At 37.3% G+C, this 16,635-nt stretch overlaps 1 long non-coding RNA gene across 1 annotated transcript; it reads left to right on the top strand.

The window, feature by feature from the left end:
- The first annotated feature begins 767 nt into the window (after positions 1-767).
- Positions 768-16,343, top strand: LOC108302871. The gene is made up of 4 exons (XR_001824561.2): positions 768-777; positions 3,631-3,637; positions 5,017-5,220; positions 16,333-16,343. It is a non-coding gene; the product is annotated as an uncharacterized LOC108302871 (long non-coding RNA).
- The last annotated feature ends 292 nt before the right edge of the window (positions 16,344-16,635 follow it).

The raw sequence follows: 16,635 nt of genomic DNA, 5'->3' as shown, positions 1-16,635 counted from the left end.
AGGTTTTTGGAAATATGGTAATAATATATTGTTGATCTTCCTTGGAGCACGTCATATCAGGTAGCCTTCCAAGAAAAAAATAGCAGATCTGGAGAAAGAGATTGCATGTGAAAATAAAACATTTAAATGTAAATTTTATTGAAACAGGTTTCCCACCTGTCTCTTTCTCCCACTTTCTCCAATGCCTTTTTTAATGGGTAGTCTTTGTTATAATTAAGGAAATGTTTATTTCCTAATTTATTTGTTCTGTCTCATAAATAGGTTATCCTTAAGTGCTGATGAGATAATTAATATTCAAGAAAGACAATTTAAAGTACCTGCCAAATGCACATGCCCAGGGCTCTAAGGGCCACCCAGCTGACGGTGAGCAGTGAGCCAGTGAGTGAAGCCTCATCTGCATTTACAGCCACTCGCCATTACTCCCACTACTGCCTGAGCTCTGCCCCAGTCAGATCAGCGGCAGCAGTAGGTTCTTATAGAAGTGTAAACCCTATTGTGAACTGTGAATATGAGGGATCTAGGTTATGTGAATCTAGGTTATTAGATTCTCATAAGGATATGAGAATCTAATGCCTGATAATCTGTCACTGCCTCCAATCACTCCCATATGGGGCCACCTAGTTGCAGGAAAACAAGCTCAGGGCTCCCACAGATTCCACATTATGGTGAGTTATATCATTATTTCATTATAGATTACAATGGAATAATAATACAAACAAAGTACACAATAAATGTAATGCACTTGAATCATCCTGAAATCATACCCCACCTCCACCAGTCCATGGAGAAATTGTCTTCCATGAAGCCAGTTCCTGGTGCCAACAAAGTTGGAGACTGCTGGTCTAAGACATAACTAATAATGACAGAGCAAAGGAGGTTAGTAAATTGTAATTTAACAGTGTGACCCTAGACTTTATTAATATTAAAACAAAAATCAAAGATGTTTGCATATCCTGAAAACCTGCTATTGGAGATGGAGAATCCTTTCCATAAAGTCAATAAAATATAAGGTAAATTCTACTAGAACGTAGGGCCAGTAAGGGTTTGTTTCTTTTAAAGTGGTAAGGTATATTTTATCAGATAACTCTCTAGCAAGCTTCGTTTCTATCTGTTGGCTGCCAGGAAACAGAAAGCTAATCACCTTCTGCTATCAATTGCTTAGGGGTAGTCTTTCATTTTGTAGTGGAATGTGGCCTCCTGAAATAGATGGAATTTCAGACCCTGCAGATTTCAATCTGAAAACAGGCTCTGGATAGGAAGAGTGATATCTAGATAGTTCCCACTTCAGCCAATCACCGTAGCTATCCCCTTGGTGTGCTATCCACGAGTCTAGTCATGATGGATATTTTCATTAAAAGAATTAACTGAATAGTAATAAAGACCAAAGAGAAAATAAAGAAAATGGATAAATGTTCCTAGCAGTTTGTCTTACAACATGCTGGTTTCAGATCCTCTCAAATCAAGGTCTGTTTACTCCCAACATCTCTGATGTTCTTTCTCATTTTGCATCTTTTTCCACGAGGGGAAAAAACCCATCCCTTGCCTGAATTCCTCATTTCCTGGTGAAACTTTGTAAGCTCTAGTATTTATTTTATTTTCTTCTCAATATTTTCCTACCTTTAGTCATTATTTTTAACTCCCATATGTGTATTTACATTATAAACTGTTTCAAGCTACTTCTCAAAGTAGAGAGAGACTAAAATACAAACAAATCAACGCATCCATCAAGAACGAATGAGGCTAATTTATAATGCTAATGAACACTTCAGGAAGGGATTCAAGCCCCAGTTTTGGGTTGGACTAGCAAGGCATGTAAACAGATTATGGGTTACAAAATTCTGCAGCCCCTGGAAGATTTGACATAAAAGAGCAAACAGTTTACAGTCCTTCTCCATAGTAAAGAATATAAAACTGCTTTGTATCTTTGTCATGTGAAATAGCAAGTCAAAATAAGGGTGAGCTTGGTCTGCTTTCAACTTCAGTGTTTCTCACTTTACTTAATTGTAGCACAGATTTCCTCATCGAATAACCCATTTTGCTGTTTTAGGCCGTCTATTTTCAAGCAGGCAAGAAAAATTAGGACGTACCACGCAGGCAAGTGAGTCAGATCTGTCACTCATTCTGCTGGGGCAATGCCTAAAGTTTCATGCTGTTAGTCATGCAATGTAGCTGAAAAAAATGCCATATTCGCTATATTCCAATGTATAACGGTGCTACTTTATTGTAATCACCTCTTTCAATCCTATTTTCTCCCTGGAAAGAACTAGGTGACAGCGCAGCATTGCTCAGTGGAAGAATTTCTGGTTTTCATTGTATTAGACAATCACTATGTAGTAAATTGAATAGCAAAATGGCACAAGAGATAAACAAGGCTATAAGCCCAGCTATAGAAAGGGAACTTTACATTTGCTGTGACTCAAAACAACAACAATCTCATGACATTTATTGTGTCAAAACTGCATTACCCCTCTGGACTATTACTGTCATAATAGGTTCTATGTTTTGCCTCAATTTCAGTTGCTTCAGTGATACATCATTATTTTCTACAAACACTGTACTTCTGACAAATGCTAATGTCCTGTGTGGTTATTTAGTAACAGTTTAAAAGAGACCATTTAAAAAGGAATATACCTTTAAATATGTATTCATATTTATATCATATGGTCAAAAATTATTAAAATTATTAACTGATATATGACATATAAGCAATATTTAATAAGCTTTACAGTAGGTTTTGAAAAACTTGAATCTCCTCAATTTCACTTTACAAGCATAAAAATGTGCATATGCATAAGTATATATGAGTATGCATATGGATGTGTGTGGATGTGTACACACATACCCACATATGTGCATATATGACATTTCCACATACAGGGATACATGTAACTATAATGTCATTACACTTGAAAATCATGAAAACTGGCTGCTGGTACAAAATTCCGGCCTTCATTACATTCATTATATATTTACTCATCCAATAATTAATTTGCTCAACAAATATTTATTGAGCTTTCTGTGCAAGACTTTGGGCTGACCCTTGGATTTAAAAATAATTAAGACAAGTGCTTGTCCAAAAAAAGGTTACAATTTATTAAAGGACATAAGAGAGTTATACAACCAACTATTATGAAAGCCAGAATAATTACAAGCCAACTGACTAGTGCCAAGGGAGTACTGTTCTTTCAAATAAGTAAAATTTCAAAAAATTTCATGGAGAATTGTAAAGCTAGGGGTTTAAAAATGTGTACAGTTCCCAAGGTGAAAGGAGAAAGTTTAATTAAAGTTTAAAATAATTGAATTAGAGTAAATGACTTAAGAAAATGCAGAGACTGGAAAGGAATTTTGGTTGAACTCTAGAGTCACAAATCTGGCTACATACTACGATGAGAGATGAAGCTGGAAGAATAGTTTGTTTAGATGGTAGAGGATCATCAATGTATGACCAAAAGATTTAGTTTTCAACAAATGAGCCGAAGACAGTCACTGAAGTGGTTCAGATCACTGAGTGAAGTAAACACAGTTGTCTGCATAGGCTTTGACTCATGTTGGCATGAGCCATAGATTGTTGTGAAGAAAAGCTGTTGAACAGTGGGTTTGTGTCTGAGTCAGTGTGACACTAATCACAAGAAATTGGGTGCTAATAGTGTTAAAATGTAAAAGAAAGGCAACATGTGTCTGCCTGTGTATGCACAGATATATACATGTAGTTGTCACAGAGTTGTTATAGGTATAAGGAAGAGGGTAGTGGCCAGGTGGCTCATGCCTGTAATCCCAGCACTTTGGGAAGCCGAGGCGGGTAGATCACCTGAAGTCAGGAGTTCAAGACCAGACTGGCCAACCTGATGAAACCCGTCTCTACTAAAAATACAAAAATGAGCTGGGTGTGGTGGCAGGCGCCTGTAATTCAGGAGGCTGAGGCAGGAAAGTCACTTGAACTTGGGAGGCATAGGTTGCAGTGAGCTGAGATCAAGCCATATCACTATTACAGCCTGAGCAACAGAGCAAGACTCCGTCTCAAGAAAAAAAGGAAGAGGCTAGTTTTGGGGTATTGGAGGAGGTTTGGGAGAAATTAAAGATAAATTACTACATATTATATATTACATGGTCACAATTTTGGGGATTGGGTTTTGGATACCTTTGGGATGAGAAGGAAAATTAATTAATTCCTACCTCAGGGCCATATCATTAAGATCGTTCACACATGCCCCTTAAATAAGACATCTTGACTGTATCAGCGCTATCACCCTCTTAACTCAATCATGGGAGCAGGATGTGCCTTTCGTATTTTAACTTTTGGGGGTGTAATCAGTCAGCATCGCCGTGAGGCTTCAGTCTTCCAAACCAACTGCTGTGGTACCTGAATGTGATTTTCATAAGCTTTATTGCTATGATCGAACCTAAATTGAATGTCTTGATCAACATCCCAACCATAAGGTATTATTTAATTCATACTTATAAAATATAATTAATAATTAATTTGTATTTATACTCAACCATGCCCATAAACCCACAAACATAACTAACCAAAACCCAATAACAAGAAACCGTACTCAAAAATCCGAATCAACCTGTATTTTTTGAGTCAGTTACCCTAAACAGATACCCCTCTACTAACAAAATTTACTAAACATAATCCCCATTTCACTAGCAAATACACATAGCTCCTACAATCACTATATATTTTAATTAATATTACTAGCTGCGATTACTCTTCACATACCTTAAATAGGACCCTCCAGAAAACACACTCAAATCTCTACCCTAGTCAACCAGGCTTAAATTAAACCTCAAAACTTCCGACTTATAATTATTTCCCTCATCCCCATTGCCTTCACATCTATCAAGTTAATATAGCTTAATTTTTCAAAGCAAGACAATGAAAATGTCTAGGCGGGTTCTTATCACCCCATAAACACATAGGTTTGGTCCTAGCCTTTCTATTAGCTCTCAGTGAGATTACAGATGCAAGTATCCACACCTCTGTGAAAATGCCCTCTAGATTTCCAGAACAAGAGGAGCAGGTATCAAGCACACACATGCAGCTCAAAACACTTTGCTCAGCCACGCCCCCACGGGAAACAGCAGTGACAAACTTTTAGCAATAAACGAAAGTTTAACTAAGCTACACTAATTATAAGAGTTGGTCAATTTTGTGCCAGCCACCGAGCCCATACGATTAACTCAAGTTAATAGAACCTGGCGTAAAGAGTGTTTAAGGTCTATCCTCAATAAAGCTAATCTATATCTAAGCTGCAGAAAACTCCAGCTATAATAAAATATACTATGAAAGTGGCTTTAACACTTAAAGACACAATGGCTAAGATACAAACTGAGATTAGACACCCCACTATGCTTAGCCCTAAACCTCAATGATTTAATCAACAGAATTACTTGCCAGAATACTACAAGGAACAGGTTAAAACTCATAGGACTTTACGGTGCTTTATATCTCTCTAGAGGAGCCTGTTCCGTAACCGATAAACCCCAATAGACCTCACCACCCGTTGCCCCCAGCCCATATACCGCTATCTTCAGCAAGCCCTTCAAAGGTTATAAAGTAAGCACAAGTATGACCACAAAAACCTTAGGTCAAGGCGTAGCCAATGATGTGGGAAGAAATGGACTACATTTTCTAATTCAGAAAATTCTATACCAACCTTTATGAAACCTAAAGACCCAAGGAAGATTTAGCGGTAAATCTGGAATAGAGAGCTTGATTGAATAAGGCCATGAAGCACGCACACACTGCCCATCACCCTCCTCAAACATCATATAAAAGTACTTTACCAAAAACCACTACATGCTGATATAGAGGGGATAAGTTGTAACATGGTAAGCTTACTGGAAAGTGCGCTTGAGTGAACCAAAGTGTAGCTTAGCCTAAAGCAACCAGCTTACACCCGGAAGATCTCATCATTAACCTGATCACTTTGTTCTAGCCCCAACCTCAGGTAATTATACTACCAAATTATAATAATTAAATCATTTACCTATTATAAAAGTATAGGTGATAGAAATTGCATTTAGGCGCAACAGATACAGTACCGTAAGGGAAAGACGAAAAAACAAAGCATCAAAAAACAAAGACAAATCCTTCTACCTTCTGCATAATGAATTAACTAGAAATAACCTTGTACAGAGAACTTCAACAATGCTCCCCGAAACCAAGTGAACTACCCAAGGATAGCTAAAAGAGCACACCCATCTATGTGGCAAAATAGTGGGAAAATCTATGGGTAGTGACAACAAACCTACCAAGCCTGGTGATAGCTGGTTGTCCAAGACAGAATCTTAGTTCAACCTTAAATTTACCTACAGAATTATTTAATCCCCCTGTAAATTTAATTGTTAGGCTGAAGAGGGACAGCTCTTCAGACCCTAAGAAATAACCTTTCACAGAGAGTAAAACTTTTCATTACTATAGTTGGCCTAAAAGCAGCACCAATTAAGAAAGCATTCAAGCTGAATATTCAATCACTCTTAATTCTACTCACTTTACTGAACTCCTAAAATCACACTGGACTAATCTATTATTCAATAGAAGCAACAATGTTAGTATAAGTAACATGAAAATATCCTTCTCCGAATAAGCTTATATCAGACCGGAATAGCTACTGTTAGTTAACCCAATTCTTATATCCTATATCTTAATTAGTTTATTATCACAATAAATTTCATCTCTAAAACCCTCCTTATAACCACCTTATTTTTGTGAATTCAAACACCATATCCTCAATTCCGCTACCACCAATTGATATATCTCCTATGAAAAAATATTTTGCCACTTACACTAGCGCTATGTATATGATATATTTTGATACCCATCCTAACATCCAGCACCCCACCTCAAACATAAGAAAGATGTCTGATAAAAGAATTACTTTGATAGAGTAAATCATAGAGGTTTAAACCCTCTTCTTTCTAGAACTATAGGAATTGAACCCATACCTGAGAATTCAAAACCCTCCATGCTACCTATTACACCATGTTCTAAGTAAGGTCAGCTAAACAAGCCATCAGGCCCATGCCCTGAAAATGTTGGTTTAATCCTTCCCATACTAATTAATCCATTGGCCCAACTCATTATCTCCCTTCTCACCTATTAATTAATGACCTATTAATCATTCTAAAATGTCTCTTTTTATTTTTGATTTTTTTGCTGTAGTGTCTAGGGTTTTTAATGTTAGTAAAACTATGTTATCTTTCTTTTTGTGTTCCATAATATGTATTTATATGTATGTGTTATATAGTACACTGTGTAGATTTTTTGTCTTTTTTCTGCATCTTCTATTCTTCTCATGCTTTTATATGAACATTTTTGATGACCAATCCTTCAGTTCACCGAGTTTCTCTTCTGTTGTTTCTAATCTGCTGTTAAACCTGTATATTAAATTCTGACTTTCGGTTACTGTATATTGCAGTTCTAAAATGACCTCTTGGCCATTGGATTCTTTTTGTTAAAGATTCCAGTCCTATGATGAATCTCCCCATTTTTCCATGTACTATTTTTAGCACAAGAAATTAATTATATTTATCCTCAAGGATGTATGATGCTTCTAGTATGTATAAAACCTGCGGGTCTATTGTTTTTATTGTCTTTAGTCATTTTCTTCTATCTCCTGGAACACTTGAAAATATTTAAATGTTTTTCTGATACTGTATATAAAAATTATAGAGAACATTTGAGACTTTAGATGATGTCAGGCCTTCCAGATGATTTTCAATTGCTGGCATCAGAGTAGAGGAAGACTATGACACATGGAAATTCAGTGGTTGGATGCTGTATATCACTTTTTTTGAAGGCTTATGTACTTCAAATTCACTGTATTTTTTTAGGGTAGAGCTTTGCCAAGGTCCTAAATAGAATTTCTTTTGTTGTCTTTTGCTTTATACCTAGTAATTCTCCTTCCTCTTGACAGGCTCTGAGATACTTTGTTTTGTCTCAAGAGCCATACAAAATTAACAGATCATCTGCTTATCTTCCTATCCCCTTAGCTGAAACATTTCAGCGTCATTGCTTCTCGGCCCTAAGCCACAACCACCTCAAGAGGAAAAGTAATACAAAATACTGGATTTATCTCAATGCTCTTTTAATCTCTCTGGATCTCATTTTATCACATTTACAAACAATTGATTCCATAAACATGTGAGACAGCCAAAGCTCTTAGCCACTGCTTACAAATCAGCAGATGACTCCAAAATCATTTGGCTATCTCAATAGTTGCGGGGGGGAAACATTGAAAAATTTCAATATCTATTTATGATTAAAACAACAACAACTAGCTTACAAGCCTGTTTTATAAAAGAATTTCCTTGATTTGGTGAGGGTTATGTACCAAAGTCTACATCAAATACTCTTAATGAAAAATAGTAGTTAAATACATTCTTTTTAAGACTGGGGGCCAGGTGCGTTGGCTTATGCCTGTAATCCCAGCACTTTGGGAGGCTGAGGCATGCAGATCACCTGATGTCAGGAGTTCAAGATGAGACTGGCTAACATGGTAGAACCCTGTCTCTACTAAAAATACAAAAATTAGCCAGGTGTGGTGGTGCACACCTGTAATCCCAGCTACTCAGGAGTCTAAGACAGGAGAATCACCTGAACCCAAGAGGTAGAGGTTTCAGTGAGCCGAGATTGTGCCACTACACTCCAGCCTGGGCGACACAGCAAGATTCTGTCTAAAAAAAAAATACTGGGAACAAGAGTAGAATGCCCATTATTTTTCCTTCTGTTGTACATATTGTTAGATAGATATCTTGGACACTGATAAAAAAATTATATTTGAAATGACTATATAGATAGAGAACACAACCAAGTCAACAAGTAAAGTAACTTATAAATAAGTAAAGCTGTCAGATTTGAACCAATACAAATTAATATTTCCTTATACCAGCAAAACCAAATAAAAATTGTAATGAAACATGTCATCTTTCTCAGTAGCAAGAAACAATGAAAGAGCCTAGGTATTAACTTACTCTATAGTGAATAGGACCTCTGTTCACAAAATGTTAATCCCTAAGAGGCACATGACAAATAATTTGAAAAAATGAAAAACTGTTTATTTTCTTACACAGGATGACACAATATTATAAAAAGATGAATTTATCTCAGATAATTTTATGAATGCAACTCAACTCCAGATCACATTTCAGTTGTATTTTTGATGCACAGAAGGCAAGAGTTGACCTTTGGGAACCTCCACCTTGATTTCAGAGGAAGTATGGAAATGCCTGGGTGTCCAGGTGGTAGTCTGCTTCAGGGGCAGAGCCCTCATGAAGAAACTCTGCTGGGGCAGTACAAAGGCGAAATGTGTGGTTGCAGCCCTCACACAGAGTCTCCACTGGGCATAGTGGAGCTGTGAAAAGAGGGTCACTGTCCCACAGTCCCCAGAATGGTACATTCACCAACAGCTTGCACAGTGTGCCTGGAAAAGCCACAGACACTCAACACCAGCACGAGAGTGCTACCCAAGGTGGTGGGAGCCTGCACCTTGCAGCACTGTGCCCCAGATGTGAGACATGGAGTCAAAGGAGATCATTTCAGAGCTTTACGATGTAATGACTACTCCAGTGGATTTTGGACTTGCATGGGGCCTGAGGTCCCTTTGTTTTGGCCAATTTCTCCTATTTGGAATGGGAGCATTTACCCAATGTCTGTACCCTCATTGGATCTAGGAAGTAACTAATTTGCTTTTGATTTTACATGATCATAGGTGGATGGGACTTGCCTTGTCTCAGATGAGACTTTGGACTGTGTACTTTGGAGTTAATGCTGGAATGGAGTTTGGGAGCCTCTTGGGAAGGGATGATTGGTTTTGAAATGTGAAAAGACATCAGATTTGGAAACGGTGAGCGGAGAAATGATATGGTTTGGCTCTGGGTCCCCACCCAAATCTCATCTCAAATTGTAATCCTCATGTGTTGAGGGAGGGAGGTGTTTGGATTGATTTAGTTTATTATTATTTTAAAACTTGGGCTCATTAGGAGGTAACAGTCATCTAGCAAAAAGACATCATTCCAACAGGTAGTGACTTCCTCCAACTTCCTTCCTCTGAATTTCTCTCTCTGTCCACATTATCTTGGATATTTGAAAAGAATTCTAGTGGAGACTTATTTTTCTGTGTTCAAGTGTGAATAAACAATTTAAAGGGCAACATGTACAGCTTTCTATATTAGGGGTAGGGGTGGTCAGACATTTAGAAGGGTACACGGCGACCCCTGAAGAAAATGGTCATAGCAATAAGTCTAAAAGCTCAGAGCACTAAAATGGAGGCAAGGAAAAAAGCTGAGTCATTCTGCAAGCTAACTAACTTTGTAACGTTGGTGAGAAGATTATCCTTTGTGAGCATATATTTTCACCTCTAAAATAAAGAAATTAGGATACATAATCTCAGTGACCCCTTTTGGTTCTAGAATTCTAAGATTCTCAACTGAACAAAAAAATAAACTATTAGTAGAGATTCTAGCAGTTGAATTTGTGCAAGAAAGCAAGTGTCTTTCTGATGTTGCTTACCTTTAATCAGATCTTCAATATTTTTGTGTCAACTTTCAGGTAAAACTAAGTTGAGTCTTCAACATAACTTGGCTTGTGTGAACTTCTTACTATCATCTTTTTTTTTTTTTTTTTTAAAGATAGGGTTTCACCATGTTGGTCAGGCTGGTCTTGAACTCCTGACCTCAGGTGATCTGTCTGCCTTGGCCTCCAAAGTGCTTGGATTATAGGCGTGAGCCACCACGCCCGGCCAATTATCTTTCTTTGATTTTTATATGTAAGGAAAAAAGAGAGGGAAGACAGCTTGCTTTCTTTTTATCCAGTCTCTGGAGATAAAGTGGGCACATGGAATGCATTTTAATTAGTAAATATAACCGATGCCCACATATTCCAACTGATCTTCTCTCAACTTCTTGTGTTCCAGTTCCACCAAAAAAAAGTTTGACATTGGATATATATATGTATATATATATATATATATGGTAGTAGATTGGAAAATGGTTTCCCCAAAGACATCAGGTCATAATCCCTGGAAACTGTCTATGTTACCTTACTTGAGATAAAGGGTATTTGCACATGCGATTGAGCTAAGGATCCTGAGATGAGGCAAGTGTTCTGGATTATCTTGGTGGGTCCTGAATGCCATCACAAGTGTCCTTATGAGAGACAGGCAGGCTAGATTTTATAGACAGATGAAGAAAAGGCAATGTGAAGATAGAGGCAGAGAATGGGCTCATGTGGCGATGCAACAAGAAACAGCGACAGCCATCTGAAGCTGGAAGAACCAGGCAACAGATTTCCAGTCAATCCTCCTCAGAGAACATGTGGAGACAAGGCAAGAGACTTGAAAATTGGAGTGATGAGGCACAGATGAAGAATGCTGGAAGTCACCAGAAGGGAAAGAAGCAAGGGATGGACAGAGCCTCTAGACCTCTGCAGAGAGTGAAGCCCTCCTGACACCTGGATTTCAGCCCAGTGAGACTGATTCCAACATCTGGTCCCAGAATGGTGAGAGAATCAGTGTCTTTTAAAAACTAAATTCGTAATTATTTGTTGCAAATGCCATGAAAAACTGATACAGTGTATAGAGAAACAAGTGATTCAAAAGATTAGACAGAGGGCAGCTGCTGAGACGTGGTGGTATCCCAAGCACATTCCCAATCCCGGAGAAGGACCTGGATTGACTGGAAGGGCTCTTTCTAATTGCAGATGTGTTATAAATTTTGTTTCTGAAGAGTTCCAGTAGTTCAGAGAACTCTCTGCAGAGCAACATACTTCAGTAGTCTAGGTGGGTAGCGGGGATGGGACTATGGAGAAGAATGCTTCTGGAGACCAGACTGAGAAGCTTTCTCACTGTGTTTTTAGAAGGAAGAGTCTGACCCAAATTCTTAAAAAAAATCAGAATAGATTTGCCAGATTTCTTTACATGTCTGGGACTATATGAAATGTATCTAAGCAGATTTACATTAGCAGAATCAAGCTTTCTGTTACTTAAAAGCTGCAGCAAATACCCTAAATGAAGACATACAAACAATCATTTTCTGGTACAATAGAGGCTATTAGTTGTTTACAAAAATCTAAAATGAATCTATTTTTTCTACTTTGGAATATGAATAGATTACATTTCCTTGCTTCAACTGAACCTAGATGTGAGACCTAACTCATGTCATTGAGTCCCACTGAGTGGAGGCAGATCAAGATAAGAATTTAAATTTCAAGATACTAATTTAAATTCTTATCTTGATCTGCATCCACTCAGTAGAGGGAGAAGAGAATAGGGGAAGACACACAAAATGACAATCATTTCCACTCAGATTCTATTAGACAGAACTCAAGGACGATGGAGCCACAGGTGGATGAGATGTATGTCTCTAAATCACCATTTGGAGCAAAGCCACTGATGACCTGGAAAACCTGCAACCGACTATTGTAAAATAATAAATTTCTGTTGTAATAAGACACACACATATTTTAGATTCATTTGCTGCTACAGTCTTGTAAATGAATCTTTATTTACTACTTTATACTTTAATACAGAAATAGGTATTTCTATGTAAACTGCTGCTCTAACAATAACAATATAAGACATTGGCTTTTTCTGGATAACTGAAAATGTGGAAATGGATATCATACTCTGAAAAGCTGACAAAGTTTAGTCTAACGTTTAGTATAACAGTCACCTGTACTAACTTGCAAGGCTGACTGGGTGACGCTAGAAATGGTTGGAAAGCGTGGTAGCACGGACTTTCACTTTCACTTTAGTAAGGCATTACATCTACTGTGAGGTCAAGTGAGAATTTACAGGTTTGCGGAAGGAGAACTAAACAGTAGAGGTATTTGGGGCCTTACACAATTGGTCCCTCAAATGAAGTACTTTGAATTTCCAAACGGTGGGAGTTAAGGCTGCTGTCTCAGATGGTTTTGAAGTAGCTGCCATTAAGGCAAGAACTAGAGAGGTAGAGATAGGGACAAAAAATCAGGAAAATAAAGACCTATTATCATTTCCTAGAAAAGTTAATTTGATTATGAATAAGGAAGCGTGGAACTGACTGGAAGCACAGAGGAAATCCACTCAATTTTAGAGGGAATCATATTGCTAAAGAGACCACAAGCCTGGCTTTAGAATCTTGTGACTTCTAATAATCGGCAGTCCTTTGTACTTGCACAAGCTCACAGAGACATCATGAAAACATTGGGTGAAAACTAAACCAACGAGCCTGTTAAGCTTTGCCCAGAATTCTGACCTACAGAAACTCTGAGATTAATAGGTATTTCTTAAGCTGCTAAATTAGTGATAATTTATGACACAGCAGTAGAAAGCAAATATAAATAGTAATTGTATTAAGCTTATATATCAGTTTTAGGAAAACTGACATTTTCTAATATTGTCTTTTCATGTAAAAATGTGGCATATATTTTTGTTTTGATTCTGTTTTATATCCTTCAGGAAGGATAAACATGTCATTATGCTTTTGTATGAAAACATTATTTAAAGATACCTAAGGATTGGTCTTTATAAAGAATTATTATAAATGTTGCCTGGTACAGTGGCCCACAACTGTAATCCTAGCACCTTGGGAGGCTGAGGCGTGTGGATCACCTGAGGTCAGGAGTTCGAGACAAGCCTGACCAATGTGGCAAAACCCCGTCTCTACTAAAAATACAAAATTTAGCTGGGTGTGATGGTGCATGCCTGTAATCTCAACTACTTAGGAGGCTGAGGCAGGAAAACTGCTTGAACCTAGGAGGCAGAAGTTGCAGTGAGCCAAGATCACAGCACAGTACTCCAGACTTGGCAACAGAGAGAGACTCCATATTAAAAAAAAAATAAAATCGTGATTAATTTCATCTATAATTCGATATTTTCTTTAAGTTAGATAAACCTGTTTTCATTTTTTTTTTTTTTTTAGTTTGAACTTTGAATATCTTATACATAGACTACAAACCTCATAAAAGTCATGGGGATGATTTGTTAAATTAATATCTTCTATAAGATTTTTTTTTCCTGTGGTGAAAGGAAAGCAAAAAAAGAGAAAACTTCAAGTAAAACTATTACTCAAAAGCAATTCTTATCAAAAATATTTTTGAATTGCTTATTTCTGAATGGCAGCAAATGCGAGAAACAATTAAAACGAGAAATCCAAAGACAAAAATGACTCGAAGAAAAACACCCGTTTTTGTGTTATGGTTTTTTTATGATGACTAGAGAGAAAACAGCTGTTAAGAAACACAAAATGCTAATTATCATGTTTAGTTAAGAGAAATGATTATCAGCAAAAGTAAAAAAGGAAGGAGAGGCATTATCGTAATGAAAATCAAATCACATAATGTTGGCATTCAACTGAATCCATTTTATCTTGTTCAAAGCAATCCAAGAGGTAGGCAGGAAAAAAAGAAAACAAAAAGCTTGCAAACATACAGAATTAGACAACAAAACAGTGGGAGCTCAAGCTGCTGCCTTGAACAAAGGTAAGATATGGGGAGAGTGAGGAAATGACTGCTGTGAATAAAAATCTCTGCCGTATTCTGTTTTGTAGATACCCTTTTAGGTTTGGAGAGGATTAAGACAGAGCTTCGGGAAAGCCATTAAAACGATATGAGAAGAAGCCATTCAACGTATTTTCCTTGGATCAGTTATTAGCTCTATGGATGTACAGCTAATAACAAGGAACATCATCTTACTTAGGATTTTAGGCCCAAGGGCAAGCATAGATCTCTTTAAATTTGGAAATAATCACTGTAGCCCAGCAAAAGTGGAGAAGGTCAACTAGATTCCATCTATTAATAGAAAGAGGAAAGTCATACTCACAATGTTACTACCTGCAGATTACATTGATACATTTGGAGACCTAAATTCTCTAGAAAAAAAAAAAAAGTTCCTATTGCAGTCCCTTCCACAGTTTTAAAGACTTGAGAGGTTTTGATCCAAAATGCACTAATATAAATAAGGTAATAACATTAAATATCTCTATGTTGACAGCTAAACCTCCAAACACATCCGTACCTCCTATTTCCAAAAACTTAAGACAACTGTAGCCCTCCTTTAAGATAAGTGAGTCCAGGAATGTGCAGAACTTACCTAATAAGAAAAAGGTTTCTTTTATGTCTAAACTAAATCATGCATCTTGCATTTTAATTCAGTAAATATACTGAATTCCCATTCTGAGTCAAGCATTGAACTAGTTGTTCTATGGAACACGAAGATTGGCGGTGCGTGACCCTTCGTCTCAAGGTTCTCATCATATCTAGAATGTGTGGAAGAAATAGCAGCTGCCACTGATCCGCCACCCATGTGAGCTAGGTCCCAGGCATCACAGAATCCTGCAGCACTAGTATCATCATCCCTAAATTAAAGATGAAGTCACTGAGGAACATAAAGTTGAACTTTTGCAAGGTCATACAGTTCACTGAAAAGTTGTTTCCAGTCTAAGTCTTTCTACCACGTCACACTTTACACAATAGTCTCTACCATTTGCTTGGGTACTAAGTTACTTCTCTGTCTTCTTCCTTAAAGTTGAAAACTCCTCACTCCCTTACCATTCTCACCTGATTATTATTATTTACAGCTTCTCGTTCATTCTTTCAACAGGACTGAGTGCCTGTAGGATTGAGTTGTAAGAGGGAGTGCTATGGAATGCCTGAGAGTTTCCAGTCATTCCTTCCAGCATCCCATGCTTTACAGAAAGACAGAGAAAAACTTCCTGAGTCCTAGGAGAATGTAAGCCTACTTTTACACCTGGTACATTCCACATATGCTCTTGGCAGCTGAAGTCTTCTGGAAAGTATTCAGGGCCAACGGGCTGAGGGATCTGATGATGTAGACACTGAATTCATTACTGGAAAATATAACATTTTATTCAAAGAACTGTCGTTGCTGCTGCTGCTGACATTGTTGATGTAGGCTTAGGCATTGAGAAGGAAAAATAGTCTATACTGTTAGCTCGGGCTATAAAGTCAACAGGAAAACTCTGAACATTCATCAGAAGCTTGACTTAACGAAGAAGCACTTTAACATTCTCACCAGGCATTGTCTGACATACACCACAGCATGAATTAGCCTCTGGCTTTGCCTAAAATTTTATTTTCTTCCCCACTCCTAAGATTCATTTGATATGTAGGTCACAACACTGAGATAAAATGAGTCTTGACATTGTTGAGGAAGCCTATTGGTGAGAGTTTTACTTCGTTCCTTAATTATCTGTGGATAACAGGGATAAGAAGATTAGCAAGACAGGGCCTTATAAAATCCACAAACAGTGGGTTCCTTTCACTCATTCAAACAACTGGAAATTATTTTTAAAATAATTTTAAAAGTCTATCAAATATTAACAGCAAAGACTTAACTCAAAAAGGCTTATTTAACTGTCTGCCTTAGCACTTAGCACTGTGCCTGGCACTTAATAGTTTTTGCTGAACAGATGAACCTTCTACACTACTAATTCTCATTGTTCTATAGAGGACATTTTTATTTATTTTACCTTTTCAACATATTTGCAGTGAAACAACATCCATTCAGAAAATGTATAAAGTTGTTTATTCTTCATGATAAGCCTAAAATATTATGAATCCTGCAATGTGTTCTAATTTTTCAAATACATACTATACTCAAAATAATTTTAGTTTTGAGTGCATTTAATCCT

This window comes from Cebus imitator, unplaced genomic scaffold (assembly GCF_001604975.1).
Source record: "Cebus imitator isolate Cc_AM_T3 unplaced genomic scaffold, Cebus_imitator-1.0 Scaffold42, whole genome shotgun sequence".
NCBI classification, from domain to species: domain Eukaryota; kingdom Metazoa; phylum Chordata; class Mammalia; order Primates; family Cebidae; genus Cebus; species Cebus imitator.
The sequence above is the reverse complement of the archived record's forward strand: the minus strand, read 5'-3'. Positions and strand labels throughout refer to the sequence as shown.